Raw genomic sequence first — 21053 nt, forward strand, 5'->3', positions numbered from 1 at the left:
ACTTTCTGCTGAGTACACTCACACCTCATACAAGTCTCTAGGACAAACGGTTCACTAGTTAGTAAAATGGGCGTGGCTTATCAAAAGGGGCGGGGTAATCAATCACCAGTTAAACAGGGACTCTATGCTGAGTAATCGGACATCTTATACAAGTTTCTAGGACAAACGGTTCATTAGTTAGTAAAAGGGGGCGTGGCTAATAAAAAGGGCGGGAATTTATGAATTATTGTTATGTAGAACTGAAAAGTGATGAACCATCATCATGCATGACAAGTTTGAGGCAGATTGGACAATGTATGGTCAAGTTATAAGGTCTCGTGTTTTATGAAGAAAGCCATGTCTGTTTACTTAGAGTAAACTGACAGTTATCAGTTAGAATGTCTGTGTTGGAGGAGGGGGGGGCTTTGGTAGCTAAGCAACCACGTGGCCAGGTGGAGTCGACCAATCAGAGCAGAGCAATCAACTGAAATTAACTGACGATGGAGACAGTTCCATCAAAGTGAGCAGACAGAGGTCGACAAACTTGAAATTCTGGCCTCGAACAGAAAGCATTTTCGGCAAAACCATAATACCTATCATTGATCCGACTTCACTTTGAGCGTCCTGAGTTCTTCCTGAACATCTCCATATGTTTTTTTTTAAGAAAAATGAAAAAATAGCTTTGTTAGAGCGATTTTAAAAAACTGTTAAATTTTTTTTTTGAGAAATCTTCCTTCATTTTTAATATGGGAGCCGATGCGGCAGTTGGTGCATTTTGTTTGAGCATCTGTGCATCCTGCGCCCAAACTATAACTCTGACAGCTTTACCAGAGGATTGTGAGTGAGAGGACAAATTTTCCTACGTTTCTATGTATAAATTATTTCTGTAGAGTGAAATTTGCGGCCTGGAGCGCAGTTTTCAAATTTATTTTTTGACAATTCTTTCTCTCCCTCTACACTCTGTTTGATGACTTCCCCACTCTAGACTCTCCATAGGGTTACATTGGGGGGATTTTTTGACGTGTTTTTGCCCGATAATTTGAAAACCGTTTGTCGAAACCCTTATAAAAGTCATAGCACACTTGTCATGGGCGAGCCGGTCGATTTGATACCTTTTTTGTGTATGTGTGGCCAAAACTCTGGGAGGAGTAGTCGACCGAAAAATGACACGGAAGAAACGGAAGAATAAAAATAACTAGAAACAAAATTCCAGGGAAATTTTGGAGTGCCACGGGACTACTGCCGGATGATTCTCGTGGTTTAAATCAACAGTTAAACAGGGACTCTGTCCTGAGTTCACAGACACCTCATACAAGTCTGTAGGACAAACGGTTCACTAGTTAGTAAAAAGGGGCGTGGCTACTCAAAGGGGGCGTGGCTTCAATCACCAGTCAAACAGGGACTCTGTCCTGAGTCCACAGACACTTTCATACAAGTCTGTAGGACAAACGGTTCACTAGTTAGTTAAAAGGGGCGTGGCTACTCAAAGGGGGCGTGGCTTCAATCACCAGTCAAACAGGGACTCTGTCCTGAGTCCACAGACACCTCATACAAGTCTGTAGGACAAACGGTTCACTAGTTAGTTAAAAGGGGCGTCGCTACTCAAAGGGGGCGTGGCTTCAATCACCAGTCAAACAAGGACTCTGTCCTGAGTCCACAGACACCTCATACAAGTCTGTAGGACAAACGGTTCACTAGTTAGTAAAAAGGGGCGTGGCTACTCAAAGGGGGCGTGGCTTCAATCACCAGTCAAACAGGGACTCTGTCCTGAGTCCACAGACACCTCATACAAGTCTGTAGGACAAACGGTTCACTAGTTAGTTAAAAGGGGCGTGGCTACTCAAAGGGGGCGTGGCTTCAATCACCAGTCAAACAGGGACTCTGTCCTGAGTCCACAGACACCTCATACAAGTCTGTAGGACAAACGGTTCACTAGTTAGTTAAAAGGGGCGTCGCTACTCAAAGGGGGCGTGGCTTCAATCACCAGTCAAACAAGGACTCTGTCCTGAGTCCACAGACACCTCATACAAGTCTGTAGGACAAACGGTTCACTAGTTAGTAAAAAGGGGCGTGGCTACTCAAAGGGGGCGTGGCTTCAATCACCAGTCAAACAGGGACTCTGTCCTGAGTCCACAGACACCTCATACAAGTCTGTAGGACAAACGGTTCACTAGTTAGTTAAAAGGGGCGTGGCTACTCAAAGGGGGCGTGGCTTCAATCACCAGTCAAACAGGGACTCTGTCCTGAGTCCACAGACACCTCATACAAGTCTGTAGGACAAACGGTTCACTAGTTAGTTAAAAGGGGCGTGGCTACTCAAAGGGGGCGTGGCTTCAATCACCAGTCAAACAGGGACTCTGTCCTGAGTTCACAGACACCTCATACAAGTCTGTAGGACAAACGGTTCACTAGTTAGTAAAAGGGGCGTGGCTTATCAAAAGGGGCGGGGTTATCAATCAACAGTTAGACAGGGACGCCATGCTGAGTAATCTGACACCTCACACAAATTTCTAGGACAAACGATTCATTTGTTAAGAAAGGGGGCGTGGCTAATCAAAAAGGGCGGGAATTTATGAAATATTGTTATGTAGACAATCAGTGATGAGCCATCATCATGTATGACAAGTTTGAGGCAGATTGGACAATGTATGGTCAAGTTAAAAGAGTTAACTGTTTTCAGTTAAAATGTCTGTGTTGGAGGAGGGGAGAGGGAGGGGGGGGGAGCTTTGGTAGCTAAGCAACCACGTGGCCAGGTGGAGTCGACCAATCAGAGCAGAGCAATCAACAGAAACTAACTGTCACTGACAATGCTTTGCTAAAGTGAGCAGCCAGAGGTGGCCAAACTGAAAATTCTGGCCTCGAACAGAAAGCATTTTTGGCAAAACCATAACACCTATCACTAATCTGACTTCACTTTGAGCGTCCTGAGTTCTTCCTGAACGTCTACATATATTTTTTTTTAAGAAAAATGAAAAAATAGCTTTGTTAGAGCGATTTAAAAAAACTCTTACATCTGATTTTTTCAAAAATCCTCACGTGTTTTTAATATGGGACTCAATGGGGCAGTTGATGCGTTTTGGTGGCACTTCTCTGTGTCCTGCGCCCAAACTATAACTCTGACAGCTTTACCAGAGGATTGTGAGTGAGAAGACAAATTTTCCTCCGTTTCTATGTATAAATTATTTCTGTAGAGTGGAATTTGCGGCCTGGAGCGCAGTTTTCAAATTTATTTTTTGACAATTCCTTCTCTCCCTCTCCACTCTGCTTGATGACATCACCGCTCTAGAGTCTGAACATTCCGCGCAATACACACACATGGGAAAATCGCCCTCCCCATTAGTTTGGAAAAATGGAAATGTTTTCGCACTTCGTGCGAAAACTATACGTGCAATCGCTTTGAAATTTCACAGGACTAGAGTTAAATTCAGGCCCTACAACTTTCTAAATCGGTTCGGAATTTTATGAGCAACGGTTTGTGAATGGCGAGGCCCCAAAGTTTGCGCAATGCGTTCCGGATGGGCCAAAAAGTGCACGTTTGTGCACGTTGTGCGAAAACGTTCACGCCGATCGCTAAAAAAAGTCATTCCACACGATTCCCGATTAGGGCGCAACTTTTGACGTTTTTACTTTTCGCGATTTCTCAAAGCTGCGGGACTAGTTACACGCCAAAGTTTTTACGGAAGAATAATCTATAATAAATAAATAAATAATAAACATGAGCAATAATAAGAGATGCCTCGTGCTTCGCACGAGGCACTCATCCTCACTGCTTGCAGTGAAGATGAGTGCCTCGTTGCTAAGCCGTGGCACTAACTAGAAAATTCCTAAAGAAATTTTGATTGTGTGCTTGCCTCTGGACCGTGACTCTCGTGGCTTATCAAAAGGGGCACGGATTAAACAGGGACTTTCTGCTGAGTACACTCACACCTCATACAAGTCTCTAGGTCAAACGGTTCACTAGTTAGTAAAATGGGCGTGGCTTATCAAAAGGGGCGGGATTATCAATCACCAGTTAAACAGGGACTCTATGCTGAGTAATCTGACATCTTATACAAGTTTCTAGGACAAACGGTTCATGAGTTAGTAAAAGGGGGTGTGGCTAATAAAAAGGGCGGGGATTTATGAATTATTGTTATGTAGAACTGAAAAGTGATGAACCATCATCATGCATGACAAGTTTGAGGCAGATTGGACAATGTATGGTCAAGTTATAAGGTCTCGTGTTTTATGAAGAAAGCCATGTCTGTTTAGTTAGAGTAAACTGACAGTTATCAGTTAGAATGTCTGTGTTGGAGGGGGGGGGGGGCCGTTTGTCGAAACCCTTAGAAAAGTCATAGCACACTTGTCATGGGCGAGCCGGTCGGTTTGATACCTTTTTTGTGTATGTGGGGCCAAAACTCTGGGAGGAGTAGTCGACCGAAAAATGACACGGAAGAAACGGAAGAATAATAAAAAGAAGTAGAATAAGCCCGGTGAATAGTAGTTAGTGTGCTTTTGCAAGCAAGCACACAAAACTAGAAACAAAATTCCAGGGAAATTTTGGAGTGCCACGGGACTACTGCCGGTTGATTCTCGTGGATTAAATCAGCAGTTAAACAGGGACTCTGTCCTGAGTTCACAAACACCTCATACAAGTCTGTAGGACAAACGGTTCAGTAGTTAGTAAAAAGGGGCGTGGCTATTAAAAGGGGCGTGGCTACCCAAAAGGGGCGGGGTAATCAACCACCAGTTAAACAGGGAGTCTGTCCTGAGTACATAGACACCTCATACAAGTCTGTAGGACAAACGGTTCACTAGTTAGTAAAAAGGGGCGTGGCTACTCAAAGGGGGCGTGGCTTCAATCACCAGTCAAACAGGTACTCTGTCCTGAGTTCACAGACACCTCATACAGGTCTCTAGGACAAACGGTTCATTAGTTAGTAAAAGGGGGCGTGGCTAGTCAAAAGGGGCGCGGTTATCAATCACCAGTTAAACAGGGACTCTATGCTGAGTAATCTGACACCTTATACAAGTTTCTAGGACAAACGGTACATTAGTTATGAAAGGGGGCGTGGCTAATCAAAAAGGGCGGGAATTTATGAAATATTGTTATGTAGACAATCAGTAATGAGCCATCATCATGTATGACAAGTTTGAGGCAGATTGGACAATGTATGGTCAAGTTAAAAGAGTTAACTGTTTTCAGTTAAAATGTCTGTGTTGGAGGAGGGGAGAGGGGGGGGGGGGGCTTTGGTAGCTAAGCAACCACGTGGTCAGGTGGAGTCGACCAATCAGAGCAGAGCAATCAACAGAAACTAACTGTCACTGACAATGCTTTGCTAAAGTGAGCAGCCAGAGGTGGACAAACTGAAAATTCTGGCCTCGAACAGAAAGCATTTTTGGCAAAACCATAACACCTATCACTGATCCGACTTCACTTTGAGCGTCCTGAGTTCTTCCTGAACGTCTACATATATTTTTTTTTTAAGAAAAATGAAAAAATAGCTTTGTTAGAGCGATTTAAAAAACCTCTTACATCTGATTTTTTCAAAAATCCTCACGTGTTTTTAATATGGGACTCAATGGGGCAGTTGATGTGTTTTGGTGGCACTTCTCTGTGTCCTGCGCCCAAACTATAACTCTGACAGGTTTACAAGAGGATTGTGAGTGAGACCACAAATTTTCCTCCGTTTCTATGTATAAATTATTTCTGTAGAGTGAAATTTGCGGCCTGGAGCGCAGTTTTCAAATTTATTTTGTGACAATTCCTTCTCTGCCTCTACACTCTGCTTGATGACATCACCAGTCTAGATTCTGAACATTCCGCGCAATACACACACATGGGAAAATCGCCGTCCCCATTAGTTTGGAAAAATGGAAATGTTTTCGCACTTCGTGCGAAAACTATACGTGCAATCGCTCTGAAATTTCACAGGACTAGAGTTAAATTCAGGCCCTACAACTTTCTAAATCGGTTCGGAATTTTACGAGCAACGGTTTGCGAATGGTGAGGCCCCAAAGTTTGCGCAATGCGTTCCGGATGGGCCGAAAAGTGCACGTTTGTGCACGTTGTGCGAAAACGTGCACGCCGATCGCTAATAAAAGTCATTCCACACGATTCCCGATTAGGGCGCAACTTTTGACGTTTTTACTTTTTGCGATTTCTCAAAGCTGTGGGACTAGTTACGCGCCAAAGTTTTTACGGAAGAATAATCTATAATATATAATAACTAGAAACAAAATTCCAGGGAAATTTTGGAGTGCCACGGGACTACTGCCGGATGATTCTCGTGGTTTAAATCAGCAGTTAAACAGGGACTCTGTCCTGAGTTCACAGACACCTCATACAAGTCTGTAGGACAAACGGTTCACTAGTTAGTAAAAAGGGGCGTGGCTACTCAAAGGGGGCGTGGCTTCAATCACCAGTCAAACAGGGACTCTGTCCTGAGTCCACAGACACCTCATACAAGTCTGTAGGACAAACGGTTCACTAGTTAGTAAAAAGGGGCGTGGCTACTCAAAGGGGGCGTGGCTTCAATCACCAGTCAAACAGGGACTCTGTCCTGAGTCCACAGACACCTCATACAAGTCTGTAGGACAAACGGTTCACTAGTTAGTAAAAGGCGCGTGGCTTATCAAAAGGGGCGGGGTTATCAATCAACAGTTAGACAGGGACGCCATGCTGAGTAATCTGACACCTCACACAAATTTCTAGGACAAACGGTTCATTAGTTAAGAAAGGGGGCGTGGCTAATCAAAAAGGGCGGGAATTTATGAAATATTGTTATGTAGACAATCAGTGATGAGCCATCATCATGTATGACAAGTTTGAGGCAGATTGGACAATGTATGGTCAAGTTAAAAGAGTTAACTGTTTTCAGTTAAAATGTCTGTGTTGGAGGAGGGGAGAGGGAGGGGGGGGGAGCTTTGGTAGCTAAGCAACCACGTGGCCAGGTGGAGTCGACCAATCAGAGCAAAGCAATCAACAGAAACTAACTGTCACTGACAATGCTTTGCTAAAGTGAGCAGCCAGAGGTGGCCAAACTGAAAATTCTGGCCTCGAACAGAAAGCATTTTTGGCAAAACCATAACAACTATCACTAATCTGACTTCACTTTGAGCGTCCTGAGTTCTTCCTGAACGTCTACATATATTTTTTTTTAAGAAAAATGAAAAAATAGCTTTGTTAGAGCGATTTAAAAAAACTCTTACATCTGATTTTTTCAAAAATCCTCACGTGTTTTTAATATGGGACTCAATGGGGCAGTTGATGCGTTTTGGTGGCACTTCTCTGTGTCCTGCGCCCAAACTATAACTCTGACAGCTTTACCAGAGGATTGTGAGTGAGAAGACAAATTTTCCTCCGTTTCTATGTATAAATTATTTCTGTAGAGTGGAATTTGCGGCCTGGAGCGCAGTTTTCAAATTTATTTTTTGACAATTCCTTCTCTCCCTCTCCACTCTGCTTGATGACATCACCGCTCTAGAGTCTGAACATTCCGCGCAATACACACACATGGGAAAATCGCCCTCCCCATTAGTTTGGAAAAATGGAAATGTTTTCGCACTTCGTGCGAAAACTATACGTGCAATCACTTTGAAATTTCACAGGACTAGAGTTAAATTCAGGCCCTACAACTTTCTAAATCGGTTCGGAATTTTACGAGCAACGGTTTGCGAATGGTGAGGCCCCAAAGTTGGCGCAATGCGTTCCGGATGGGCCAAAAAGTGCACGTTTGTGCACGTTGTGCGAAAACGTGCGCTCCAATCGCTAATAAAAGTCATTCCACACGATTCCCGATTAGGGCGCAACTTTTGACGTTTTTACTTTTCGCGATTTCTCAAAGCTGCGAGACTAGTTACGCGCCAAAGTTTTTACGGAAGAATAATCTATAATAATAATAACTAGAAACAAAATTCCAGGGAAATTTTGGAGTGCCACGGGACTACTGCCGGATGATTCTCGTGGTTTAAATCAGCAGTTAAACAGGGACTCTGTCCTGAGTTCACAGACACCTCATACAAGTCTGTAGGACAAACGGTTCACGAGTTAGTAAAAAGGGGCGTGGCTACTCAAAGGGGGCGTGGCTTCAATCACCAGTCAAACAGGGACTCTGTCCTGAGTCCACAGACACCTCATACAAGTCTGTAGGACAAACGGTTCACTAGTTAGTAAAAAGGGGCGTGGCTACTCAAAGGGGGCGTGGCTTCAATCACCAGTCAAACAGGGACTCTGTCCTGAGTCCACAGACACCTCATACAAGTCTGTAGGACAAACGGTTCACTAGTTAGTAAAAGGGGCGTGGCTTATCAAAAGGGGCGGGGTTATCAATCAACAGTTAGACAGGGACGCCATGCTGAGTAATCTGACACCTCACACAAATTTCTAGGACAAACGGTTCATTAGTTAAGAAAGGGGGCGTGGCTAATCAAAAAGGGCGGGAATTTATGAAATATTGTTATGTAGACAATCAGTGATGAGCCATCATCATGTATGACAAGTTTGAGGCAGATTGGACAATGTATGGTCAAGTTAAAAGAGTTAACTGTTTTCAGTTAAAATGTCTGTGTTGGAGGAGGGGAGAGGGAGGGGGGGGGCGAGCTTTGGTAGCTAAGCAACCACGTGGCCAGGTGGAGTCGACCAATCAGAGCAGAGCAATCAACAGAAACTAACTGTCACTGACAATGCTTTGCTAAAGTGAGCAGCCAGAGGTGGCCAAACTGAAAATTCTGGCCTCGAACAGAAAGCATTTTTGGCAAAACCATAACACCTATCACTAATCTGACTTCACTTTGAGCGTCCTGAGTTCTTCCTGAACGTCTACATATATTTTTTTTTAAGAAAAATGAAAAAATAGCTTTGTTAGAGCGATTTAAAAAAACTCTTACATCTGATTTTTTCAAAAATCCTCACGTGTTTTTAATATGGGACTCAATGGGGCAGTTGATGCGTTTTGGTGGCACTTCTCTGTGTCCTGCGCCCAAACTATAACTCTGACAGCTTTACCAGAGGATTGTGAGTGAGAAGACAAATTTTCCTCCGTTTCTATGTATAAATTATTTCTGTAGAGTGGAATTTGCGGCCTGGAGCGCAGTTTTCAAATTTATTTTTTGACAATTCCTTCTCTCCCTCTCCACTCTGCTTGATGACATCACCAGTCTAGAGTCTGAACATTCCGCGCAATACACACACATGGGAAAATCGCCCTCCCCATTAGTTTGGGAAAATGGAAATGTTTTCGCACTTCGTGCGAAAACTATACGTGCAATCTCTCTGAAATTTCACAGGACTAGATTTAAATTCAGGCCCTACAACTTTCTAAATCGGTTCGGGATTTTACGAGCAACGGTTTGCGAATGGCGAGGCCCCAAAGTTGGCGCAATGCGTTCCGGATGGGCCAAAAAGTGCACGTTTGTGCACGTTGTGCGAAAACGTGCGCGCCGATCGCTAATAAAAGTCATTCCACACGATTCCCGATTAGGGCGCAACTTTTGACGTTTTTACTTTTCGCGATTTCTCAAAGCTGTGAGACTAGTTACGCGCCAAAGTTTTTACGGAAGAATAATCTATAATAATAAACATGAGCAATAATAAGAGATGCCTCGAGCTTCGCTCGAGGCACTCATCCTCACTGCTTGCAGTGAAGATGAGTGCCTCGCTGCTCAGCCGTGGCACTAATAACTAGAAAATTCCTAAAGAAATTTTGATTGTGTGCTTGCCTCTGGACCGTGACTCTCGTGGCTTATCAAAAGGGGCAGGGATTAAACAGGGACTTTCTGCTGAGTACACTCACACCTCATACAAGTCTCTAGGACAAACGGTTCACTAGTTAGTAAAATGGGCGTGGCTTATCAAAAGGGGCGGGGTTATCAATCACCAGTTAAACAGGGACTCTATGCTGAGTAATCGGACATCTTATACAAGTTTCTAGGACAAACGGTTCATTAGTTAGTAAAAGGGGGCGTGGCTAATAAAAAGGGCGGGAATTTATGAATTATTGTTATGTAGAACTGAAAAGTGATGAACCATCATCATGCATGACAAGTTTGAGGCAGTTTGGACAATGTATGGTCAAGTTATAAGGTCTCGTGTTTTATGAAGAAAGCCATGTCTGTTTACTGAGAGTAAACTGACAGTTATCAGTTAGAATGTCTGTGTTGGAGGGGGGGGGGGGCTTTGGTAGCTAAGCAACCACGTGGCCAGGTGGAGTCGACCAATCAGAGCAGAGCAATCAACTGAAATTAACTGACGATGGAGACAAGTGAGCAGACAGAGGTCGACAAACTTGAAATTCTGGCCTCGAACAGAAAGCATTTTCGGCAAAACCATAATACCTATCATTGATCCGACTTTACTTTGAGCGTCCTGAGTTCTTCCTGAACATCTCCATATGTTTTTTTTTAAGAAAAATGAAAAAATAGCTTTGTTAGAGCGATTTTAAAAAACTGTTAAATTTTTTTTTTGAGAAATCTTCCTTCATTTTTAATATGGGAGCCGATGCGGCAGTTGGTGCATTTTGTTTGAGCATCTGTGCGTCCTGCGCCCAAACTATAACTCTGACAGCTTTACCAGAGGATTGTGAGTGAGAGGACAAATTTTCCTACGTTTCTGTGTATAAATTATTTCTGTAGAGTGAAATTTGCGGCCTGGAGCGCAGTTTTCAAATTTATTTTTTGACAATTCTTTCTCTCCCTCTACACTCTGTTTGATGACTTCCCCACTCTAGACTCTCCATAGGGTTACATTGGGGGGATTTTTTGACGTGTTTTTGCCCGATAATTTGAAAACCGTTTGTCGAAACCCTTATAAAAGTCATAGCACACTTGTCATGGGCGAGCCGGTCGATTTGATACCTTTTTTGTGTATGTGTGGCCAAAACTCTGGGAGGAGTAGTCGACCGAAAAATGACACGGAAGAAACGGAAGAATAAAAATAAATATAACTAGAAAATTTCTAAAGAAATTTTGATTGTGTGCTTGCCTCTGGACCATCATTCTCGTGGCTCAAATCAACAGTCAAACAGGGACTCTGTCCTGAGTTCACAGACACCTCATACAAGTCTGTAGGACAAACAGTTCACATGTTAGTAAAAGGGGGCGTGGTCACTCAAAGGGGGCGTGGCTTGAATCAGCAGTTAAACAGGGACTCTGTCCTGAGTTCACAGACACCTCATACAAGTCTCTAGGACAAACGGTTCATAAGTTATGAAAGGGGGCGTGGCTAATCAAAAGGGGCGGGGTTATCAATCACCAGTTAAACAGGGACTTCATGCCGAGTAATCAGACACCTTATACAAGTTTCTAGGACAAACGGTTCATTAGTTATGAAAGGGGGCGTGGCTAATCAAAAAGGGCGGGAATTTATGAAACATTATTATGTATAAGTGGTCAGTGATGAACCATCATCATGCTTGGCAAGATTGAGGAAGATTGGACAATGTATGGTCAAGTTATTAGGTCTGTTCACTTAGAGTAAACTGACAGTTATCAGTTAAAATGTCTGTGTTGGAGGAGGGAGGGGGGAGGCTTTTGTAGCTAAGCAACCAAGTTGGAGTCGACCAATAAGAGCAGAGCAATCAAACTGAAATTAACTGACAATTCCGTCACAGTGAGCAGACAGAGGTCGACAAACTGAAAATTCTGGCCTCGAACAGAAAGCATTTTTGGCAAAACCATAATACCTATCATTGATCCGACTTCACTTTGAGCGTCCTGAGTTCTTCCTGAACGTCTACATATATTTTTTTTAAAGAAAGATGAAAAAATAGCTTTGTTAGAGCGATTTTAAAAAACTGTAAAAAAAATTTTGGGGAGAAATCTTCCTGCATTTTTAATATGGGAGCCAATGAGGCAGTTGATGTGTTTTGTTTGTGCATCTGTGCGTCCTGCGCCAAAACTATAACTCTGACAGCTTTACCAGAGGATTGTGAGTGAGAGGACAAATTTTCCTACGTTTCTATGTATAAATCATTTCTGTAGAGTGAAATTTGCAGCCTGGAGCGCAGTTTTCAAATTTATTTTTTGACAATTCGTTCTCTCCCTCTACACTCTGTTTGATGACATCACCGCTCTAGACTCTCCATAGGGTTACATTGGGGGGATTTTTTGACGTGTTTTTGCCCAATAATTTGAAAACCGTTTGTCGAAACCCTTATAAAAGTCATAGCACACTTGTCATGGGCGAGCCGGTCGGTTTGATACCTTTTTTGTGTATGTGCGGCCAAAACTCTGGGAGGAGTAGTCGACCGAAAAATGACACGGAAGAAACGTAAGAATAAGAATAAGCCCGGTGAATAGTAGTTAGTGTGCTTTTGCAAGCAAGCACACAAAATAAGCCCACGGAATAACAATTAGTGTGCTTTTGCAAGAAAAGCACACAAAATAAACATGAGCAATAATAAGAGATGCCTCGTGCTTCGCACGAGGCACTCATCCTCACTGCTTGCAGTGAAGATGAGTGCCTCGCTGCTCAGCCGTGGCACTAATAAACATGAGCAATAATAAGAGATGCCTCGTGCTTCGCACGAGGCACTCATCTTCACTGCTTGCAGTGAAGATGAGTGCCTCGCTGCTCAGCCGTGGCACTAACTAGAAAATTTCTAAAGAAATTTTGATTGTGTGCTTGCCTCTGGACCATCATTCTCGTGGCTCAAATCAACAGTCAAACTGGGACTCTGTCCTGAGTTCACAGATACCTCATACAAGTCTGTAGGACAAACGGTTCACAAGTTAGTAAAAGGGGGCGTGGTCACTCAAAGGGGGCGTGGCTTGAATCAGCAGTTAAACAGGGACTCTGTCCTGAGTTCACAGACACCTCATACAAGTCTCTAGGACAAACGGTTCATTAGTTATGAAAGGGGGCGTGGCTAATCAAAAGGGGCGGAGTTATCAATCACCAGTTAAACAGGGACTTCATGCCGAGTAATCTGACACTTTATACAAGTTTCTAGGACAAACGGTTCATTAGTTATGAAAGGGGGCGTGGCTAATCAAAAAGGGCGGGAATTTATGAAACATTGTTATGTATAAGTGGTCAGTGATGAACCATCATTATGCTTGGCAAGATTGAGGAAGGTTGGACAATGTATGGTCAAGTTATTAGGTCTGTTTACTTAGAGTAAACTGACAGTTATCAGTTAGAATGTCTGTGTTGGAGGAGGGAGGGGGGAGGGGGGGGAGGCTTTGGTAGCTAAGCAACCACGTGGCCAGGTGGAGTCGACCAATAAGAGCAGAGCAATCAACTGAACTTAACTGCTGTTGGAGAAAGTTCCGCAGACAGAGGTGGACAAACTGAAAATTCTGGCCTTGAACAGAAAGCATTTTTGGCAAAACCATAATACCTATCATTGATCCGACTTCACTTTGAGCGTCCTGAGTTCTTCCTGAACGTCTACATATATTTTTTTTAAAGAAAAATGAAAAAATAGCTTTGTTAGAGCGAATTCAAAAAACTCTTACATCTCCTTTTTTGAGATATCATCCTGCGTTTTTAATATGGGAGCCAATGAGGCTGTTTTTGGGTTTTGGTGGTGCATCTCTGCATCTCACGCCTAAACTATAACTCTGACAGCTTTACCAGAGGATTGTGAGTGAGAGGACAAATTTTCCTACGTTTCTATGTATAAATTATTTCTGTAGAGTGAAATTTGCGGCCTGGAGCGCAGTTTTCAAATTTATTTTTGGACAATTCGTTCTCTCCCTCTACACTCTGTTTGGTGACATCACCACTCTGGACTCTCCATAGGGTTACATTGGGGGGATTTTTTGACGTGTTTTTGCCCAATAATTTGAAAACCGTTTGTCGAAACCCTTATAAAAGTCATAGCACACTTGTCATGGGTGAGCCGGTCGATTTGATACCTTTTTTGTGTATGTGGGGCCAAAACTCTGGGAGGAGTAGTCGACCGAAAAATGACACGGAAGAAACGGAAGAAGAATAAGCCCGGTGAATAATAGTTAGTGTGCTTTTGCAAGCACACAAAATAAGCCCGGTGAATAATAGTTAGTGTGCTTTTGCAAGCACACAAAATAAGCCCACGGAATAACAATTAGTGTGCTTTTGCAAGCAAGCACACAAAATAAAAATAGTCCCGGTGAATAGTAGTTAGTGTGCTTTTGCAAGCAAGCACACAAAATAAAAATAGTCCCGGTGAATAGTAGTTAGTGTGCTTTTGCAAGCAAGCACACAAAAATATAAGCCCACGGAATAACAATTAGTGTGCTTTTGCAAGAAAAGCACACAAAATTACTTAAGAAAAGACACAAAATGACCAAAAAAAGACACAAAATAACTAAAAAAGACACAAAATGACCAAAAATAAATAAATTACTTAAAGAAGACACAAAATGACCAAAAAAAGACACATATTAACTAAAAAGGACACAAAATGACCAAAGAAAGACACAAAATCACAAAAAGACACAAAATAACAAAAAAAATCACACAAAATGACAGAAAAAAACCTAAATTACTTAAAAAAGACAAAAAAATACAAAAAAAGACACAGAATGGACAAAAAAGACACAAAAAATACTAAAAAGGACACAAAATGAAGAAAAAAACTAAATTCCTTAAAAAAGACACAAAATGACAAAAAAGACACAAAATAACTAAAAAGACACAAAATGACCAAAAAAAAAGACACAAAATAACTAAAAAGGACACAAAATGAAAAAAAAACCTAAATTCCTTAAAAAAGACACAAAATGACAAAAAAGACACAAAATAATTAAAAAAGACACAAAATGACATAAAAAAGACACAAAATGACTAAAAAAAAATCACACAAAATGACAAAAAAAGACACAAAATGACTAAAAAAATCACACAAAATGACAGAAAAAAGACACAAAATTACTGAAAAAGACACAGAATGAACAAAAAAGACACAAAATTACTAAAAAGGACACAAAATGACCAAAAAAAACCTAAATTACTTAAGAAAAGACACAAAAAGACACAAAATTACTAAAAACGACACAAAATGACCAAAAAAACCTAAATTACTTTTTTTTTAAAAGACACAAAATGACCAAAAAAAGACACAAAATAACTAAAAAGAACACAAAATGACAAAAAAGACACAAAATGACAGAAAAAAACCTAAATTACTTTAAAGAGACACAAAATGACAGGAAAAAAGACACAAAATTACTAAAAAAAAAGAAACAAAATGACCAAAAAAGACACAAAAAAATCACACAAAATCACAGAAATAAAACTTAATTACTTAAAAAAAAAAGAAAGAAAATGACACAAAAAAGACACAAAATTACTAAAAAGGACACAAAATGACCAAAAAAACCTAAATTACTTAAGAAAAGACACAAAATGACCAAAAAAAAAACTAAATTACTTCAAAAAGACACAAAATGAACAAAAAAAACCCCACAAATTAACTAAAAAGACACAAAATGACCAAAAAAAGGACACAAAATAACTAAAAGGGATACAAAATGACAAAAAAAAACAAAATTACTTTAAAAAGACACAAAATGACCAAAAAAGACACAAAATGACCAAAAAAGACACAAAATGACCAAAAAAATACACAAAATGACAGAAAAGACACAAAATGACCAAAAAAAGACACAGAATGAAGAAAAAAGACACAAAATAACTAAAAAGGATACAGAATGACAAAAAAACAAAAAAATTACTTTAAAAAGACACAAAATGACCAAAAACGACACAAAATGACCAAAAAGATACACAAAATGACAGAAAAAAACATAAATTACTTTAAAAAAAGACACAAAATGACAAAAAAAGACACAAAATGACAGAAAAAAAGACAAAATAACTAAAAAAAAAATCACACAAAACGACAGAAAAAAACCTAAATTATTTTAAAAAGACACAAAATGACAGAAAAAAGACATAAAATAACTAAAAAGGATACAAAATGACCAAAGAAAGACACAAAATGACAGAAAAAAAGAAACAAAATAACAAAAAAATACACAAAATTACTAAGAAAGACACAAAATGACCAAAAAGACACAAAATTACTAAAAAAGACACAAAATGACCAAAAATGACACAAAATAACTAAAAAGGACACAAATGACCAAAAAAAATACACGAAATAACTAAAAAGACACAAAATGACAAAAAAAGACATAAAATAACTAAAAAGGATACAAAATTACCAAAGAAAGACACAAAATGACCAAAAAAGACACAAAATAACTAAAAAGGACACAAATGACCAAAAAAAATACACGAAATAACTAAAAAGACACAAAATGACAAAAAAAGACATAAAATAACTAAAAAGGATACAAAATTACCAAAGAAAGACACAAAATGACCAAAAAAGACACAAAATAACTAAAAAGGACACAAATGACCAAAAAAAACTAAATTACTTAAAAAAAGACACAAAATGACCAAAAAAAATACACAAAATAACTAAAAAGACACAAAATGACAAAAAAAGACACAAAATAACTAAAAAGACACAAAATGACAAAAAAGACACAAAATGACAGAAAAAATACACGAAATAACTAAAAAGACACAAAATGATCAAAAAAGACCCAAAATAACTAAAAAGACACAAAATGACCAAAAAAAGACACAAAATAACTAAAAACACACAAAATAACTAAAAAAGACACAAAATGACAGAAAAAAACCTAAATTACTTCAAAAAGACACAAACGGACCAAAAAAGACATAAAATAACTAAAAAAGACACAAAATGACCAAAAAAGGACAAAATAACAAAAAAGACACAAATTGACCAAAAAAAGACACAAAATAACAAAAAAGACACAAATTAACTAAAAAAATCACACAAAAAAAAACCTAAATTACTTTTAAAAGACACAAAATTACAGAAAAAAGACACAAAATTACTAAAAAAGACACAAAATGACCAAAAAAGACACAAAATAACTAAAAAAGACACAAAATGACTAAAAAAATCACACAAAATGACATAAAAAAAACCTAAATTACTTTAAAAAGACACAAAATTACAGAAAAAAGACACAAAATTACTAAAGAAGACACAAAATGACGGAAAAAAGACACAAAATAACTAAAAAGACACAAAATGACGGAAAAAAAGACACAAAATAACAAAAAAAAGACACAAAATGACCAAAAAAGACACAAAATAACTAAAAAAAGACACAAAATGACCAAAAAAAAGACACAAAATAACTAAGAATGTAGGAAATGGTCTGCTCCAATATATTTGTGTATGGTTGTCAGTGCCAAGGGAAAGAGAGAAAGATGGCCTGTATTTAGCATTTTGTTGTCCAAGTAGCTGTTACTTTGTTCAGTGACAGTAAAGTTCAATGTAATCACTTCTAATGACTGCTGATTGAGGGTGGGTGGTGGCAGCGGGGCTCAGTGGGGCTCAGCAGCCCTAAAGCTCTGACCCTAGACTGGCCCCTGTTGCATCCAATGATAAGAGCCCATGGAAAACATGACTAACATCAGGGGGACCAGGTTCATAGAGAAAACAATGAGCAGACTTTAAAAATGCTCCTTATTCATTCATTGTTGGGAACTAAATGTAAAGTTGGAGCTCTTATTGAAGAGAACTGGAGATGTTTTGTTCTTTCAGATGGAGGATGGCTTCCCTCCACATCCTCCCAAAACAAGCAAGAATTATAGATTCTGTAGAAACTGGAAACATTCCTTCATATTAAATAGTTCAGAAGCTGCTGAGAAGAAATAAGACAGAAATAATTGATTGAAGCTACGTTGAGAACAATAAAACTCCAGTGACATAATTTCCAGTAGAAGACAGATATTACACAGTTCAAGTGTTCCTTTTCTATGTGTTGTTTCAGATATTTAAAACAGATTAAATGAACCATCAAATGTTGTGCTCTCCACCGTTTGTGTTCCCTCGTAACGTGCTGCTCTAAACACATTTCTTCATCATATTTCTCCTTCATATTACTTCTAACGGCAAATTATTAGAACAAAAACATTCTCTGACATTCAGCACTAACCTGCTGTATTCCATCTGATATAGTATTCATCATTCCAGAGAGAAAATATACATCACATACTTTGTATCGTAGCTAGATACCAAAGTTTCTAACATGACAAATATGTCAGGAGGAATTTTGGAAATGGAAACAACAAACATTTACAATATTTGTTTTAGGAATCGTGGAGTCAAACATTCAAAGCCTCTTCAGTTTAAACTCTTCAGTCAGTAGAAGCATCAGATAGCTTCATAACAATGCTGCAAAAGAAAACACTGAATATATATTAGTTATTGTCTGATGGTTGAAAGAGAGATACTTTTATACATGTTTATTTGTTTATTTGTTTATTTATTAAGGATCCCCATTAGCTGGTACCTTAGTAACCAGCTAGTCTTCCTGGGGTCCACAGGAACAGCACAGAATATACAGAAAAAACATATTCTCAATTTATCAAACATTTACAGGTAAGGTCAATCACAATAAACCTAAAAAGGGTAAGAAAAGGAAAGGTAAGAACAACATTTAAAAATGTACAGCTTGTATAAAATAAAATTTCACTTTCTTTTTAAATACCTGTTTACTTTCAGTGCAACAGAGGTAGTGAGGCGGATTATTCCACAGAGTAATTGCTCTATAGATAAAAGATCGCGATAAGGCCTTTGTTCTTGGGTGAGGCACTTCAAGCTGACCGTTACTGGACCCTCTAGTGCTATAGTTGTGCAAGGAGTTTCTACACACAAATTGATTAATTTAAAAGTCAGGCGCGTCATTAATCAAGACGACTGAAACATTACAGCAGTGCTTGATGCTAACCTGTTATCTACCATCAGCCATGAGAGGGAATCATGCATGTGGTTAACATTAGACCGGGTGGAGCAGCCCGATACCAACCTGCAGCCTTGTTTTGGGCAATCTGCAGCTCTTTGAGCTCAGTTTTAGCAGTGGATGCCCAGACCACAGAACAATAGTCTAGGTGGCACAACACCAAACTCTGCACAATCTGACACATGAGGGGTCGAGCAACAAAGGAAGCACATTTCCTAGAGATACCAACAGCTCTTCCCATTTTTAAGATAATTTGACTAATGTGATTACTGAAAGAAAGCCTAGAATCCAACATTACACCCAGTAGTTTAACAGCCTCTACTTGTTCCACAGTTACATTATTTAACTGTAAATCCAGCTTTGGGCTACAAGATAACTTATGTCTTGTGCCTATTAAAATGCTTTTTGTTTTGAGATTGTTAAGGACTAACTTATTACAAGAAACCCAGTCATGCAGAATTTGCAGTTCCTTATTAAGAACATCATTCAATTCGCTGCATGAAGGCGCAGCATAATACAAGGTAGCATCATCGGCATTAAAACACAATTTCTGCTCTCTCAGTAGCCCAAGCAAGATCATTAATGAACACAATGAACAGTAACGGTCCAAGGCAGCTGCCCTGAGGCACACCACATAATAGCTCCCCACTGTTTGATATACCACCATTTAAATGCACCTGTTGTGATCTAGATGACAGATAGTTATAAATCCACTTTAAAGCCAGTGGGCCAAAACCATAACATTCAAGTTTTTTTATCAGAAGAGCGTGATCAAGCAGATCAAAGGCGGCAGTAAAATCTAGCAGCACAGCCCCCACCATTAAAGAATTGTCAATAGCTCTAAACCAGTCATCAGTCATTTTTATCAAGGCAGTGGACGTGGAGTGGCCAGCTCTGTAGGCATGCTGAGACATAGTTATCAAGTTATTTGTAAAAAAAATAATAATCATGAATTTGCATATATACAACTTTCTCCATGATTTTACTCAGGACTGGTATTATGCTAATTGGTCTGGAGTTGCTCTCATTAAAAACCTTTTTTTTTTTTTTTTTTGACAATTTTGGCTGTCTTCCACAACATAGGAGTTTTGCAGACACATAAACATCTATTAATGATATAAGTCACAGGAGATGAAATACAGCTGGCAGTAATCCTTAACAGTTTACTTTCCAGATTATCTACACCCACTAATTTATTGTCAGGAAGAGAGCAGAGGAGCTTTTCCACCTCTTTGACTTCAACCTGGTGAAATTCAAAAGTGCATAATTTGTCATTCATTATAATATTCGTAATTATGTCCTTTGATTTATGGTTATCTGAGGTATCCATGGTTTCTCTAAGTTTGGATATTTTTTTAAAAAAAGAACTTATTAAAATGATTAGCAATGTCATTTGGCTTAGTGAGAGCAAAACCATTTGATTCAACAAAGGGAGGACAAACATGAGTTTTGCGACCCATCATTTCATTAAAAACACTCCAAAGATTTTTCCCCTCATATTTAGCAGTATTTAATCTTTGTTTATAGTAATCCCTCTTTTTCATTTTGTTTAATTTTGTGACTTGATTGCGCAAAGAGCAATACTTGCGTCTGTCTTCAATTAATCCAGACCTTATAGCAACTTTTTTAGCAGCGTCTCTCTCTGTCATTAAATTCATTAAAGTGTTATCAATCCATGGAGCTCTTTTATGTTTGACTGAAAACTTTTTTAAAGGAGCATGCTCGTCAACAATTTTCATGTATTTGGACATAAATAAGCTAAGTGCAGCCTCAGGGTCACCCTCACTATATACATCACTCCAATTTATACTTGATATATCTTTGATAAAATAGTCTTTGTGAAATTTTTTATATGAACGAGTATAAATAACATTTGCTCTGACTTTCTGAAGCTTTGTCTTTGTGGTAACAGCAATTATGTTATGGTCGCTAAAACCAATTGGCACAGAAACAACTTTAGAGCATAGATCAGGAACATTAGTATAGATGTGATCAATACATTAATTCAGGGTGATACCGTCGTTGTCTATACTATTTCTGGTGGGCAGAGTGACAATCTGATACAGGTTACAAGCATTCAAAATAGAGAGGACCTTGTTCTTGTTTGTACCAGGCTTACCCAACCAATCTATGTTCATATCACCTAATAGGTAGATTTCATTATTCATATCAGATAACTTATCAAAAATATTACACAGATCATTAAGATATAGAGCATCAGCACTAGGAGGACGGTAGTAACAGCATACTAAAATAGGCTTAAGGTGCGAGACATAGACTTGTACACAAATAGCTTCAATATCATCTTTCAT

This window comes from Centropristis striata, chromosome 7 (assembly GCF_030273125.1).
Source record: "Centropristis striata isolate RG_2023a ecotype Rhode Island chromosome 7, C.striata_1.0, whole genome shotgun sequence".
In the NCBI taxonomy this organism is placed as follows: Eukaryota; Metazoa; Chordata; class Actinopteri; order Perciformes; family Serranidae; genus Centropristis; species Centropristis striata.